Genomic DNA, 14,465 nt, shown 5'->3' with positions numbered 1-14,465 from the left:
CTAATGGAATGTAAGCATTTTTCATTTAGGACTGAGATGAAGAGAAATGTCTTCACTCAGAGGGTGGTGAATCTTTGGAATTCTCTACCCCAAAGGGCTGTGGAGGCTCAGTCGTTGAGTATATTCAAGACAGAGATCGATAGATTTTTGGACTCTAGGGGAATCAAGGGATATGGGGATAGTGCAGGAAAGTGGAGTTGAGGTAGAAGATCAGCCATGATCTCATTGAATGGCGGAGCAGGCTCGAGGGGCCAAATGGCCAACTCCTGCTCCTATTTCTTATGTTCTTAAGTTCAAGATGTATGGGATACAAAGGGGTGGAAGTTATGCTACAGTTGTATAAAGCTCTGGTTAGGCTGCATCTGGAGTATTACGTTCAGTTCTGGGCACCGCACCTCAGGAATGATATACTGGCCTTGGAGGGGGTGCAGCGTAGATTCATCAGAATGATACCAGGGCTAAAAGGGTTAATTTATGAGGACAGGTTACATAGACTAGATTTGTATTCCTTTGAGTATAAAAGATTAAGTGGTGAACTAATTGAAGTGTTTAAGATGATTAAAGAATGTGATAGGGTAGTTAGAGAAAAATGATTTCCTCTGGTAGGAGATCAAGGGGGCATAACCTTAAAATTAGAGCTGGGCCATTCAGGGATGATGTCAGGAAGCACGTCTTCACACAAAGGGTAGTGGAAATCTGGAACTGTCTCTCCCAAAAAGCTGCTGCAGCTAGGTCAAATAAAAATGTCAAAACTGAGATTAAGAGGTTTTTGTTAGGTAATAGTATTAAAAGATATGGAACTAAGGTGGGTAAATGGAGTTGAGATACTGATCAGCCATGATCTCATTGAATGGCAGAACAGGTTCGAGGGGCTGAATGGCTTACTCCTGTTCCTATGTTCCATGGCACTATTCAAAAAAGACCTGGGAGTTCTCCCAGTATTATGGGCAACATTTATCCCTCCAGCAATATCACTAAAATAGATTTTTAGTCATTTATCTCATTGCTGTTTGTAGAATCTTGTTGGGCGCAAAATGGCTGCCACTTTTCCCTACAACACAACAGTGACTGCACTTCAAAAGTATGTCACATGCTGTGAAGCACTTTGGGACATTGTAAAAGGAGTTATATCAATGCACGTTGATTTCAACAGATGACACCCAGAGCTTACTCATATCCTTCAATCTGAGATGGGCTGGACGCAAGGCCTAAGACCCAGTTTCTCTAGGCTGTAAGATACCCTGGTCATGTATACATATATATGTAGGATTAGGATTTGGTTTAATTTCATATGATTAAGGTTTTTGTTTTCTTTTTACTTATAAATGGCTTGTGGATTTGTACTATAGCTAGAAATAATGAAATGGTTAAAGTTGTTCAGCCCCAGGATGCTTTAAGGTTTAATGTGTCAGGGTACAATTTAGCTGACTGTGCTGTTTAGCTTCTGCTGAAAGTGTAGGATGCCTGTTGACTTCTTTTTGTTGCCACATTGTGAAACAAGATCGCCAAGAGAGTCTTGAGATAAGGAGATGAGACAATAGGGCTGAGATGATTAGTTGCATGCTTAATGGTAACAGATTGACCGTCTGGAAGTTTTGTAGGAACTATCTCATTTCTGGGGATCTTGTTCACAATAACACTTATCATGCCATAATGAATCATCAAGGACTGTGTGTGTGACTAGAGGTTTATAAAGATATTGAGATTTCCTGCACAATTTGTAGAGAGAGTCAAGAGCGATAGGATTGATAAAGGTTACATCTCTATCCAGAGGAAAAATGGGGTAATATTGTTTATTTCTCTGTATGTCTACTGCTTCTAGACATTGCATGTGTCAAAGACTTGGTCGAACACAATAAAAGGATTAAGTTGCAAACCATATTTGGTTGTCAGATTCGAATGTTCTTATAGGGTGCCCCTTGAAATGGGTGCTTGACCAGCATTCTGATAGGAAAATAAGGCGGGAGGGCCATTTATGTCCTTCTCACCTTATTGGCATGGATAACTCTGCTTACTTCCAATGTAATTGTTCCATCCACTTTTCAACGATCCCCAGAAAGTCCCTGGCAATGCAAAGGGGACACAAACCCAGCCAAACAGGCCTTCACCATTTTTTTAATCTTTGCTTGGTTGCCTGAGCCCATAGCAGAGGAAAATGTACCTATTGGGTCAAAAATCAATATTGTACAGCATTGAATAGTTCTGAATTGGTAGCTGTATTTCTATTAAGGAATTCCCAGTTTATATTGAGTTGATTGATGGCACATATTATTACAACATTACTGTCTTCACATATGTTGTCAGCATTATTATTTTGCTCAAAGGGAACCCCAGCAAACACAAATTGTTTCTGCTGTCCTCCATCTAGTGATTAATTCAAAGTAGACTACTTAATTTTGTGCCATAACAGGCATATTCAGTTCAACATCTATAATTTCCAAATGTTCTCAACATATATATCTACCCCTCCTCTTTCCTGGTCTCTTCTATGCTTCTGGAACTTCCTACATCCCTGAATTTCAAATTCATTCCAATCTTTCATAGAATTACATAGAATGTACAGCAATGAAACGGACCACTCAGCCCAAATGGTCCATGCCAGTGTTTATGCTCCATATGAGCCTACTCTCACTCCTCTTTATCATAACCTTGTATTTCTTTCTCCTTCATGTGTTTATCTAGCTTCCTCTTAAATGCATCTATGCTATTTGCCTCCTTGTAGTAGGGAGTTACACATTCTAATGACTCTCTGGGTAAAGAAGTTTCTCCTGAATTCCCTATTAGATTTATTAGTGACTATCTTGTGACGGAATAAGCCATATTCCAAGAAATACACCATAATATGAAGAGAATTCTGATTTTATTAATACATGATATACTGGGTTTAAAAATCTAAAACCTCAGAGACACAAGCTGCAAACAGAAAACAGGCTTCTGAGATGGGATGGTTTGATAACACAAGTTGTAAACACAACAAGCTTTGAAATGGGAATTGATTGTTAATGCTAAAACAATGGCCCTATTGAAATAGCAGTTTGGCACTTCCAAAAGGTCTGGAGTTTGGGAGAAACACAATGGAATGACCCAAGTAAAGTGTTAAAAACTGACACGTTGAACAGAAACAGAATATTAAAATAGGCATGTACCTTTGAAAAGGTGACAACAAGTAAAAGAAACACCTGCTGGTCAAATATTTTTTATGTTAAGCTTGAAATATGGAGTCCCGAAGTCTGGTAATATAACCAGCTAAGATAGCTAGAAAACAAGTAAACACCCTGGTTAAAGTGGTTTTAATTTACATATTGTAAATATGTTACCTAAAGAACACTTTGAAGATATGACTTCAATAGATGACACTAAGCAATCACATGGTTTTTGTGTTGAACTTGGAACACCATGGAGTCACAACATCTGTGGTTATAACCAGTTAAGCCAATATTACGAATTGAATGAAAGATCTTCAATAAGAATGGCATCAAAGAGATAAATCTGTTGTAGCCATTTTATGATAACTATTGAACACCTAAAAGGTAGAGACAGAAGTCTGAGAGTTGGCAGCTGAAATGGCAGTAAGAATAGAAAGAATTCAACAGAGAGAATGAATAAGATAATTAGCTTACATCAGCAGAAAACTTCAAAGAATAAACCACTAAAAAAGAGCATAAAAGATAGGATTTTCAAATGGGAAAACAGAAGTCGCTGGAGACGGGCAAGCGATTCTCGGCTTCAGAAACACTCTGTAAGCCTACAACTTTGAGTCTCAGGTAATCAAGGTATTTGATTTTGGTGGATATTCTGGATTAAGAATAAGTAGAAGTGTGGAAATGTAACGAAGTTAAGATTTGAGAATAAGGATCTCTGATAAGAAATGTAAGCTATTTGTATTTTGAATTGTTAATGTTGCGACTGACTCAACAGCTGTTAACTGAATGTCGGCTCTTAAATACAACTATGGGGTAGATTTTCCCGAACCTGTCAGGAAGAAGATGGGACTTCAACTTTCGGGTTTTTGACCCGCCTACATCGATGTCCGGCCAATCCGTGCGATTTTCCCTTGATTGACCTTGCTAAGCCCACCCAGCAGGCTCCGCAGGCCAATTAAGGGCCACCCGGCAACAGGTGACTTCACAGACTGCAATTTCATCTGTCAAGATTTCTTGACAGATGAAATATCAGTGCTTCACAGCTGTTTGAAGCTGTGAAACACTGACAGTTTGAGTTCTAACTTGAGTCCTTCTGCACAGACTCAGATAGAACTCTCAGCAGCACTCAAAGCTGAAGGCTGTCACTTTTCACAGATCGCAGCCGTTCAGCTTTAAGTTCCGGCTGAGTGATGGGCTCCCGACGGCTACAGGAAGAAAGGCTGTTAAGCTAAGTACAGGTAAGTAAAAGTTCTTTACACACTTTAGACACACCAAACACACTTACCTTTGCACTCATGCACCCATCACTCACCTGAGCACTGACATCGCGACCCCTCCAACTCCTTCAACCCGATGGCCCGCTTGCTCAACCTGGCGTGGTTTGGAGCCGTCGGGAATCCCACACGAAACCCCTCAAAATAGGAATTAGGCTAAAAACTAATCCCTTCCCGCCTGGTTTCGGCGGGTCCCAGTGTGAGGCAGGTACCCGCCGCCCCTGAAAGTTACGTGGGGCAGGGTTTTGGGCGGGATGGTGTTGGGACCCCCAAATTCAGGATTCCCCCCCCCCCACCACACGCCTGAAACCCCGCCCAATGGCTCGGGGAAAATCAGGGCCTATATATTTTTAGAATTGTCTCACAGGGTATTTCTGTATCAATCTCGCAAACCCAATTTCTGTACACTCTTTTGTAAGGAGTTGCAGAATTCTTGGGGGTATTCCGGACCCTCATAATATCCGGAAAGTTACAGCCTAGTTAAACTTATTAAAAGTGCTATCCAGAGGACGGTAACATCTTCAGTCGTTCCTTTCCTTTAGAGAGAGATGGCCTAAACCTGTAGATCCATTTAGGCATCTTATAGAATTCGGCTATCTTTAACTTCAGTTGAAGGTGAATGTCTGGGGAATACGTCTGATCTGGGGTAGCCCGAAAAGGGCTAGGACTTGTAATTATCCCTTCAATCTTATATTTATGGACTCTAGTTTTGGTCCCCCACAAGTGGAAACAACTTCTCTACATCTATCCTATCAAACTCGTTCATAATCAAAGATCTCTATCAGATAACCCCCTTAGCCTTCTCTTTTCCAGAGAAAAGAGCCCCAGCCAGTTCAATTTTTCCTGATTGTTATAACCTCTCAGTTCTGGTATCATCCTAGTAAATCTTTTTTGCACCTTCACCAGTGCCTCTATATCATTTTTATAATGGCCCAGAACTTGGTGTCGGGGGCTTGCCGCGCGTGCAAGCCCCCGATCTGCACTCACCCTGTGCGCTGACATCTGAAGCCCGGGCCTGCTTGCATTTCCTGTGACAGGCCCGGTTCAGATGTCAGCGCGCAGTGCTTACCTAATCCAGCGGCGTAGTTAGTGCGATGTGCCGGCTGGGATCAGGTGAGCACTGTACAACCAATCAGGGGAGGGGAAGGTTCATTCATGAGTTTGAGAGTAAGAACTGTCAAACTCATGAAAACTACAGGGGCCCAAAACACTATTTAAACTTTAAATAAAAATTTAAAAAACATCCCAATCATTAAATTAAGTATAAATAAGTTTAAAAAAATAATTTAAACAATAATTTTTTTTTTTGAAAAAAATAAATTTTTAATAAAAAGGGTCTAAAACTAAACTTACCTTATTGTAGATTCTTTAAAATAATAAACCTGTGGGAAAAGAAATTCTAAATTACACTAAAACACCACTTACCTGTAAAAATAAATACTTACGTGTGCTTTTTACAAGCGTAAAGACCAGAGGCCTTTAGACATGCGCAAATCCCCCAAAACCGAGGAATTCCAAGACGTACGCGCTGCCCCCTACAGCGCACGCGCTAGCCTCTTCACCTCTTGGGTTGGAGGAGAGGAAATGCCGGTTTTCAGCGCATGCGCTGTGCATGCTGAAAACCGGCATTTCCTCCGGCCAGACGCGTGAGTACCCCTTCCGTACTCACGCGTTTGGGGAGGAATTACTGCCCCAATATGGAGACCAGAACTGTGCACAGTTCTCCAAGTGTGGTCCAACCAAGGTTCTATACAAGTTTAAAATAACTTTTCTGCTTTTCAATTCTATGGGGGAAAAATTCGGTATCGCCCCATTTGGGGCGCTATTATTGACGGTGCGTAAAGTTTAGCGCCTGGCGCTAATTATCGCCTCCGACAGCAAACTTGACTTTTATAGCCCCTGGAGGTGATTGAAGCGTTAAATCAGGCGTTACACACCTCTCTTAAGGCGCTAAGGCCGAGGAGCGAGGTGCTACCTCACAGCGCTGGCGAAGCTCATGTGATTTCAGTCAGCAATGGAACACAGACACACTGGCACCGTCCAATTCTTAAAGGGGAGTTCTGACGAATGGTCATCGACCTGAAACGTTAAATCTGCTTCTCTCTTCACAGATGCTGCTTGACCTGCTGAGTTTCTCCTGCATTTTCTGTTTTTATCTTAAAGGGGAGGGTTGATCTTACTCTCCATCCACATCCTGCTCATTGCAGCCTTGAATCTCGGCCTGAATCTCAGCCTGGAGAGACCTGTACATCAAATCTGCTGGAAAGAACAATGGAGAGAGCCAGGGGAAGAGCTCAGAGTGCAGACCCCATAGTCTCTTCTAAATCGATACAAGGAAGGGCAAATCAAAACCAACCTGCAAAGTGCTGCTCAGTACCCAAAACTCCTTCACACAGCGTTGAATCTCTCCAGAAGTCTCTCTCTCTCTCTCAGAATGCGTGGTGCAAAAATGTCACCGACAAAAAAAGGCAGGAAGTGCAGTTCCCCTAGTCCCTTTCTGACAGCATAACGCTCCCCTCAACCTGTCATTGTTAGCGGCAGGCGGTAAGGCAGGGGGGCGCCACTCAATTTCTGGTCCGGGGCGCTAATGGGGCGTAGCGCACTCGACTGATGTCACGATCTGCTGGCGCAGGAGATCGTGGCAGTAGTGTTTAGCGCCACCGCAAAATGTCTAGTTAATTTCATGAGTGGCGCAAACATCGCTGCGCCCGGGCGCTAGTTGCTTTGCGCCCCACTTGGCACCCTGTTAAGGCACTAATGGGAGGCGCAAACAACTGAATTTTCCCCCCTATCTCTCTAGAAATGAACATGAGTGGTTTGTTTGGTTTTCTTTATGGCCTTATTAACCTGCATCACTACTTTTATTGATTTGTGTACCTGTCTCCCAGATCCCTTTGCTCCTCTACCCTATTCAGACTATTAGTTTCAAGGAGTGTGTGGCCTCCTTATTCTTGCTCCGTACACTTAGCTGCATTGAAATTCATTTGCCAATTACATGCCCATTCTGCACGTTTATTAATGTCATCTTGTATTTTGTCACAGTCCTCCTCAGTATTAACTATGCTTTCCAATTTGGTGTCATTTGTGAATTTTGAAATTGTACTTCAGGTTCTTGAGTCCAAATCATTTACGTAAATGGTGAACAACAGCGGTCCCACTACCGATCCTTGTGGAACACCACTTCCCACCTTTTGCCAGTCTAAGCAACTACCCTTAACCCCTACGCTCTTTTTCTGTTGTGTAGCCAACTTGCTATCCTTTCTGCTACTTGTCCCCTGCCTCAACATGCCCTGACCTTAGTCATGAGTCTACTATGCAGTACCTTATCGAAGGCCTTTTGAAAATCCAAATATATTACATCTACTACATTACCCTTATCTGCCCTTTCTGTTACTTCTTCAAAGAATTCAATAAGGTTGGTCAATCCCTTTTGAAATCTGTGCTGACTACTCTTTATTATAGTTTCGCTACTTCATACTTAACTACTGCATTGTGTTATTTTAAAATCAGCCTTTGGTTCTTTATTTGAATGCAACCCTTACCTAGAAAGCTCCACTTTTATTTATTTTTTATTCAAGTGAGGGTACTAAGGTAGAAAGTAGAAAGAACTGCAAACATGTGGCAGACAGTTAACTAATATTTATTTCAGTTTACCTGATGAAACACTAATGCAGGGATAATTTGATCATTTGTCAATTGTTTTTTGAAATTGGCCATATATTGATAATAAACTGTTTCTTGGTGCACGGCTAAGTGTTAAGTGTCAACATGTAAAGATGATATATTATAACAAATGTATTTAAAGCAGCTTCAATTTCATCAGTGTATTATGTACTCAAAAACATCAAACTGCAAATCTTATCCAGCAGGAAAGGGGTGAAAGACCATGCAGTTGGAGGGTGCTTCTTAAAATTCATAATAACCCAATCTTATAAAGTATTTCTTATTCTTTGTTAGTTTGTACTTATCAAGGTGAGCTTGAAACATTTTTTTGCGTCCAGAGTCAGTATCAAGCACTAATAGGTCAGACATAGCAATGTTTATATGCAGGATGAAGCTCCCTCAACACTGCCTTAACAACCTGCCTCAATCCTAATCTCTGTAGAGCAGCCCCACCAATGTGATATTTCTACTTCAGCCACCAACCAACTCTGTGGCCTTCTTCAGTAAAACTAAACAGTAAAAAATCCAGCTGGCGAAAGTGGAAATAGCAAGTAAACAAACTCATCATCTCCCTCCCCTACTTCATGCAATGGGCAACTTTCCATACTTGACACCTTGCCGATGCTCAACAAGACTTCCTTAGATGTCTGAAACAATTTACTGATTGGGGGTATCGTCATGCACCTCTCAATATTCCTAGATTCTGCCCATTTCTCACCCAGCGCTAAGTCTGCCTATTTAAAACAAGCAATTAAAGGCTAGTAATATTAGTGCCTGTTAGGAAGGGGGCACTTAAAGATACATCATTTTTTCAAATAAAGAAATATATATAGGCTAGGACACCAGGGGTAACTCCCCTGCTCTGCTTCGAAATAGTGCCATAGGATCTTTTACATCCACATGGGATGGGCAAGGACTCGGATTAACGTCTCGTCTGAAAGACTGCACCTCGGCCTCAGCACTGCACTGGAGTGTCAGTCTAGATTTTTGTGCTCAAGTCTCTGGAGTGGGATGTGAACCCATGACCTTCTGATTCAGAGGCGAGGTGCTACCAACTGAGCCATGACTAACATTATTACACTGGATTATTTGGCTCTCGTGTCTTAGATCACTCCCGTGGATGAGTCCAAGGCCCTATCAAGAGTGTCTATTATTGCCTTGAGATCTAGGTAAGTTTTTGATAATACAGCCAGGAAATGAACAGCAAACCACATCTAGTCATTGCTTTTAGCTACAGGACTTATCTTGTGTGTTTAAAAGATCTTACTCCAGTCTTCGAAAGTGATAGAGCATCACAAAAGTCTCACTATAAGATTAAGAAATCAAGCAAATTTATTTTACAGAAGATGATTAAGCACATAAGAAAGAGTCATTAGAGTAAGCAAACTTCTGCCTATCTCCTCCAATGGACAAAATAATGAAAAGTTTGCAACTCTAATTCTGCGTAAATACATTTTAAAATATACATTAATGACTGGAAATTTCCTCGGAGCTGCTCCCGCACCACCGCTGTGAATTTTTAAAATTATTCTTGGAATGTGCAAGTTGCATTTATTGCCCATCCATCGTTGTCCTTGAGAAGGTAGTGGTGGTGAGCCTTCTTCTTGAATCGCTGCTGTCTGTGTGCTGTTAGGGAGGGAGTTCCAGAATTTTGACCCAGTGGCAATGAAGGAGCGGCGATATAATTCCAAGTCAGGATGTTGTGCCTCTTGGAGGGGAACATGGAGGTGATGGTATTCCTATGCATCTGCTTCCCTTGTCTTTCTAGGTGATGGAGGTTGCGGGTTTGGGAGGTGATGTCGAAGAGGCCATGGTGACTTGCTGCAGTGCATCCTGCTGATAATGCACACTGCAGCCACAATACACCAGCAGTTGAGGGAGCAGATGTTTAAGGTGGTGGATGGAGTGCCAATCAAGCTGGCTGATTTGTCACAGTCAAAGGGCTCGATTTTCAGTGTGCCGTGGAGTCGGGATTGGAGGTATGCGGGAGGGGTTAAATTCCCGAAATCGGGGGTCCCGACCCCATCCCGCCCCCAACCCGCCCCCATGCCAGTTTCAAAGGAGGCGGGTACCCGCCCCGCACTGGGACCCGCCTCCCCGAGGCGGGGAGGGATTAGTGCCAATTAACTGCCTGTTAACAGGTAGTTAACAGGCAGTTTTTAGCCTAATCCCTATTTTGAAGCTTGAACTGTGGGAATCCCGACAGCTCCAAACCACGCCAAGTTGGAGGAGTCGGGCCGTTGGGTTGAAGGGCTTGGAGGGGTCGAGATGTCAGTATTCAGGTGAGTGATGTGTGTATGAGTGCAAAGGTAAGTGTGTTTGGTGTGTCTAAAGTGATTAAAGAAGTGTAAATGACCTTTTCTTACCTTTTCAGCCTTCCTTCCTTTAGGTTTGGGGAGTCCCTCATCTCACTGGCACAGAAAGCAGAATGGCTGTGAACTGTCAAAAGTGACAGCCTGCAGCTTTCTGTGCAGGAGAGATTTCTAACTGAGTCTGTGGAGAAGGACTCATGTTAGAAGTAAGACTGTCAGTGTTTGACAGCTTCAAACAGCTGTGAAACATTGATATTTCATCTGTCAAAACGTCGGGACAGAAGAAATTTCAGTCTGTGACGTCACCTGTTGCCGGGTGGCCCTTAATTGGCCTGCTGAGCCCGCTGGGCGGGCTCTACAAGGTCAATCAAGTTAAAATCACGTGGAATGGCCGCATCTCGATGGAGGCGGGACTACAACCCCAAAATTTGTAGTCCCGCCTCCAACCCGACTCCTGAATGAAAATCCAGCCCATAGAGTCATAGGGGGAAAAATTCAGTTGGTTTGCACGTCCCATTAGCGCCTTAAGAAGGCGCTAATGGGGCGCAATGCAACTAGAGCCCGGGTGCGGCGATATCTGCGCCTCTCGCGAAATTGACCAGACATTTTGCGGCGGCGCTAAACAATACCGCCACGATCTCCTGCGCACGCAGATCTTGACGTCATTCGAGCGTGCAATGCCCTTTGGCGCCCCGGAATGGAAATTGAGTGGCGCCCCCCTCCTTTCCGCCTGGCGCAAGCAACAACAGGTAGACTGGAACGCTTCCCAGTCGCTGGGGGGTTCGCTATTTAAAGGCGGCCTCTTCCTGGTTTATTCTGTGGTAGATATTTTTGCACCACTCGTTCTGACAGAGAGAGAGATTCTGAGAGAGAAAAAGGGAGACTTCTGCATTGAGTCAATGCCGTGTGAAGTAGTTTTGGCTCCTGAACATCACTTTGCAGGTACTTTTGTTTTTGACCTTCATTACTTTGATTGCCAAGAGACTATGGGGGCTGCACTGATTGGGGGCGTCGTCCTGCGCCAGCAGAATCAGAGGCCGCAGAGACGCAGAGAGACAGTGGCAATCATGGCCAGATGGAGGAGGGCCAACAGGCCTCTGTACAGGAGACCTTAACCTCCCAGGGTATTTCGCCAACAATTCTCCGACATTAATTTGTCTGAGGAGCAGTGTTTGCGAAGGCTGCGCTTCAGCAAGGAGGTGGTCACTGAGCTCTGCCACCTGCTGCAGCCAGATCTGCAGCCTCTACTGAGGACCAGGACGTCTCTGTCGGTGGCAGTGAAGATCACAGTGGCTCTGAACTTTTATGCCATCGGCTCCTTTCAAGCAGCTACTGGGGACATCACCAATATCTCCCAGTTTGTGGTCCATTGCTGCATCCGTCAGGTCACAAATGCCCTCTATAAAAGGAGACGACAGTACATCTCTTTCCCCATGACCCGGGCCAAACAGCATGAACGCGCATTGGGCTTTGCGAGGATAGCGGGCTTCCCCCTGGTGCAGGGTGCCATTGACTGCATGCATGTGGCTTTGCGTGCACCGCATGAGAATGCAGAGGACTTCTGCAACCGAAACGGGTTCCATTCCTTAAACGTCCAGTTGGCCTGTGACCACAGACAGCTGATACTTGCTGTCAATGCCCGCTATCCTGGCAGCAGCCACGATGCATTCATCCTACGCCAGACTACTGTGGCAGAACTTTTCCAGGCACCGCATCACCCAGGTCGTTGGCTTCTCAGGGACAAGGGATATGCACTGTGCACCTGGCTGATGACACCGCACCGTACGCCCAACACCCCTGCTGAGCTGCGGTATAACGAGAGCCATCTCGCTACCAGGAACATCGTTGAGCACACAATCGGCGTGCTCAAGCAATGGTTCCGCTGTCTGGACCACTCAGGAGGAGCCCTGCAGTACTCGCCTGAGCGAGTCTCCCTCTTCGTAGCTGTGTGCTGCATGCTGCATAACCTGGCAATCCTCAGGACCCAGCCAATGCCACCAGGCCTTGGAGCACCACCAGAGGAGGAGAAGGAAGAAGAGGAGGAAGAGGAGGGGGATGATCATCAGCAGCACCAAGGCAGGAGGGAGGCCCACAATGTAGAAACTGCAAGGGACGTCCGTCAACGGCTGATAGCAAGCCGCTTCTAGGCCCCTGCTGAGGAAATGGCTTCTGCCATTGAGAACAACATGAATGAAACCAACCCGCAACCCTTAAGCCAGCCAAGGCAGCAATGATTCCAAAGACCAAACGCGTACATTTTGAATACAAAAACTTATTTATTTTACAAACTCTGTGGCCTAGAAATTCAGTTGGTTGCGCCAGCCGATAGCGCCTTAGGAGGAGTAGATGTCGGGCGGTAGGCGCCTAGCGGCCGGGCGCAGCGCGATCTGCGCCTCTCCCCAACTTCACTCACGATTTAGCGGCGGCGCAAAGTCTTTGCGCGCGCTCAGCTGCGCGCGCAGATCCTGACGCCATTTCCTCGTGCAACGCCCTTTGTGCGCCCCAAACCGGAAATTCAATCGCGACGCCCCATTGTGCGCCTGGCGCCCCTAGCAACTGGTAGAGTGGAACGGTGCTGAGTCGATGTGGGGGGCGCAAATTAAAGGGCACTCCTCCTGCACTATAAAAGGCTGCCATTTCGCAGCACTCCTTCTTGAGAGACGGATCTTTGCAGAGAGACCAAGGTAGAGAGCTTTCTGCTTTGGCTCAACACTCGGACAGGTACTTGTGGCTTCAGGCCACAGCTTTCCACTTGTCATTGCCTTCATTGACATATCATTGTTTGCTAACATATTATGGGGGCTGCAATGGGTGCAAACGCTGGCTTTCTCCATTGCATCCAAAGGGCTCACAGACGCCGTGAGAGAGTGGCAGCCCTGGCTAGATGGAGAGGGGGCAACAGGCGTCAGGAAAGGAGGCCTTACCCACCCAGGGTATACCACCAGCAGTTCTCCTATCTCAACATGTCTGACGAGCAGTGTGTTCGGAGGCTGCGATTCCAAAGGGAGGTGGTCACAGAGATCTGCCACCTGCTTGGCGGTGATCTGCAGCCACAGCTGAGGAGCAGGACGTCTCTGTCGGTGGCAGTGAAGGTGACGGTGGCTCTCAACTTCTATGCCACCGGCTCCTTCCAATCCGCTACTGGGGACATTTCCAACATCTCCCAATTCGCCGTGCATTGCTGCATCCGCCAGGTGACCAATGCTCTTTTCAAAAGGAGACGTCAGTTCATCTCCTTCTCCATGGCCCTTGCCAAGCAGCAACAGCGTGCAATGGGCTTTGCAGCATTCGCGGGCTTCCCCATGGTGCAGGGCGCCATTGACTGCACGCATGTGGCTTTGCGGGCACCTCTGGAGAATTCCGAGGATTACTGCAACCGGAAGGGCTACCATTCGCTCAACGTCCAGCTGGTGTGTGACCACAGGCAGCTCATCCTAGCTGTCAATGCCCGCTTTCCAGGCAGCAGCCACGATGCCTTCATCCTGCACCAGACTCCTGTGGCAGACATGTTCCAGGCCCAGCCTCACCCACGAGGATGGCTTATCGGGGACAAAGGCTAACCTTTGTGTACCTGGCTGATGACCCCGCTCCGTGCGCCCAGCACCCCTGCTGAAGAGGGATACAACAATAGCCATCAAGCGACCAGGAACATCATAGAGCAAACAAACGGCGTCCTGAAGCAACGGTTCCGCTGTCTGGATCGTTCCGGTGGAGCCCTACAATATTCGCCGGAGCGAGTCTCCCATTTCGTGGTCGTTTGCTGCATGCTGCACAACCTAGCTATCCGCAGGACTCAGCCACTGCCACCAGAGATTGGAGGACCACCTGAGGAGGAGGAGGAGGAGGAGGAGGAGGAGGAGGAGGACCAGCACAGGAGGGAGGCAGAAAGTGCAAGGGCCGCCCGTCGCCGGCTTATTGAACGTCGGTTCTAGGCCCCCTCTCAGGGAATGGCTTGTGCCAATGTCAGCAGATGAATGTAGCCGCTCCACAAGCCCTCAGCCGAGCAGGGCAACCAGGACTTGACAAAAAAACCATGCACAGTGCAATTTAAGAACATTAATTTATTGCAAACC

Source organism: Somniosus microcephalus, chromosome 3, assembly GCF_052327205.1.
Source record: "Somniosus microcephalus isolate GS21.2 chromosome 3, FLI_Smic_1.0, whole genome shotgun sequence".
In the NCBI taxonomy this organism is placed as follows: Eukaryota; Metazoa; Chordata; class Chondrichthyes; order Squaliformes; family Somniosidae; genus Somniosus; species Somniosus microcephalus.
The sequence above is the reverse complement of the archived record's forward strand: the minus strand, read 5'-3'. Positions refer to the sequence as shown.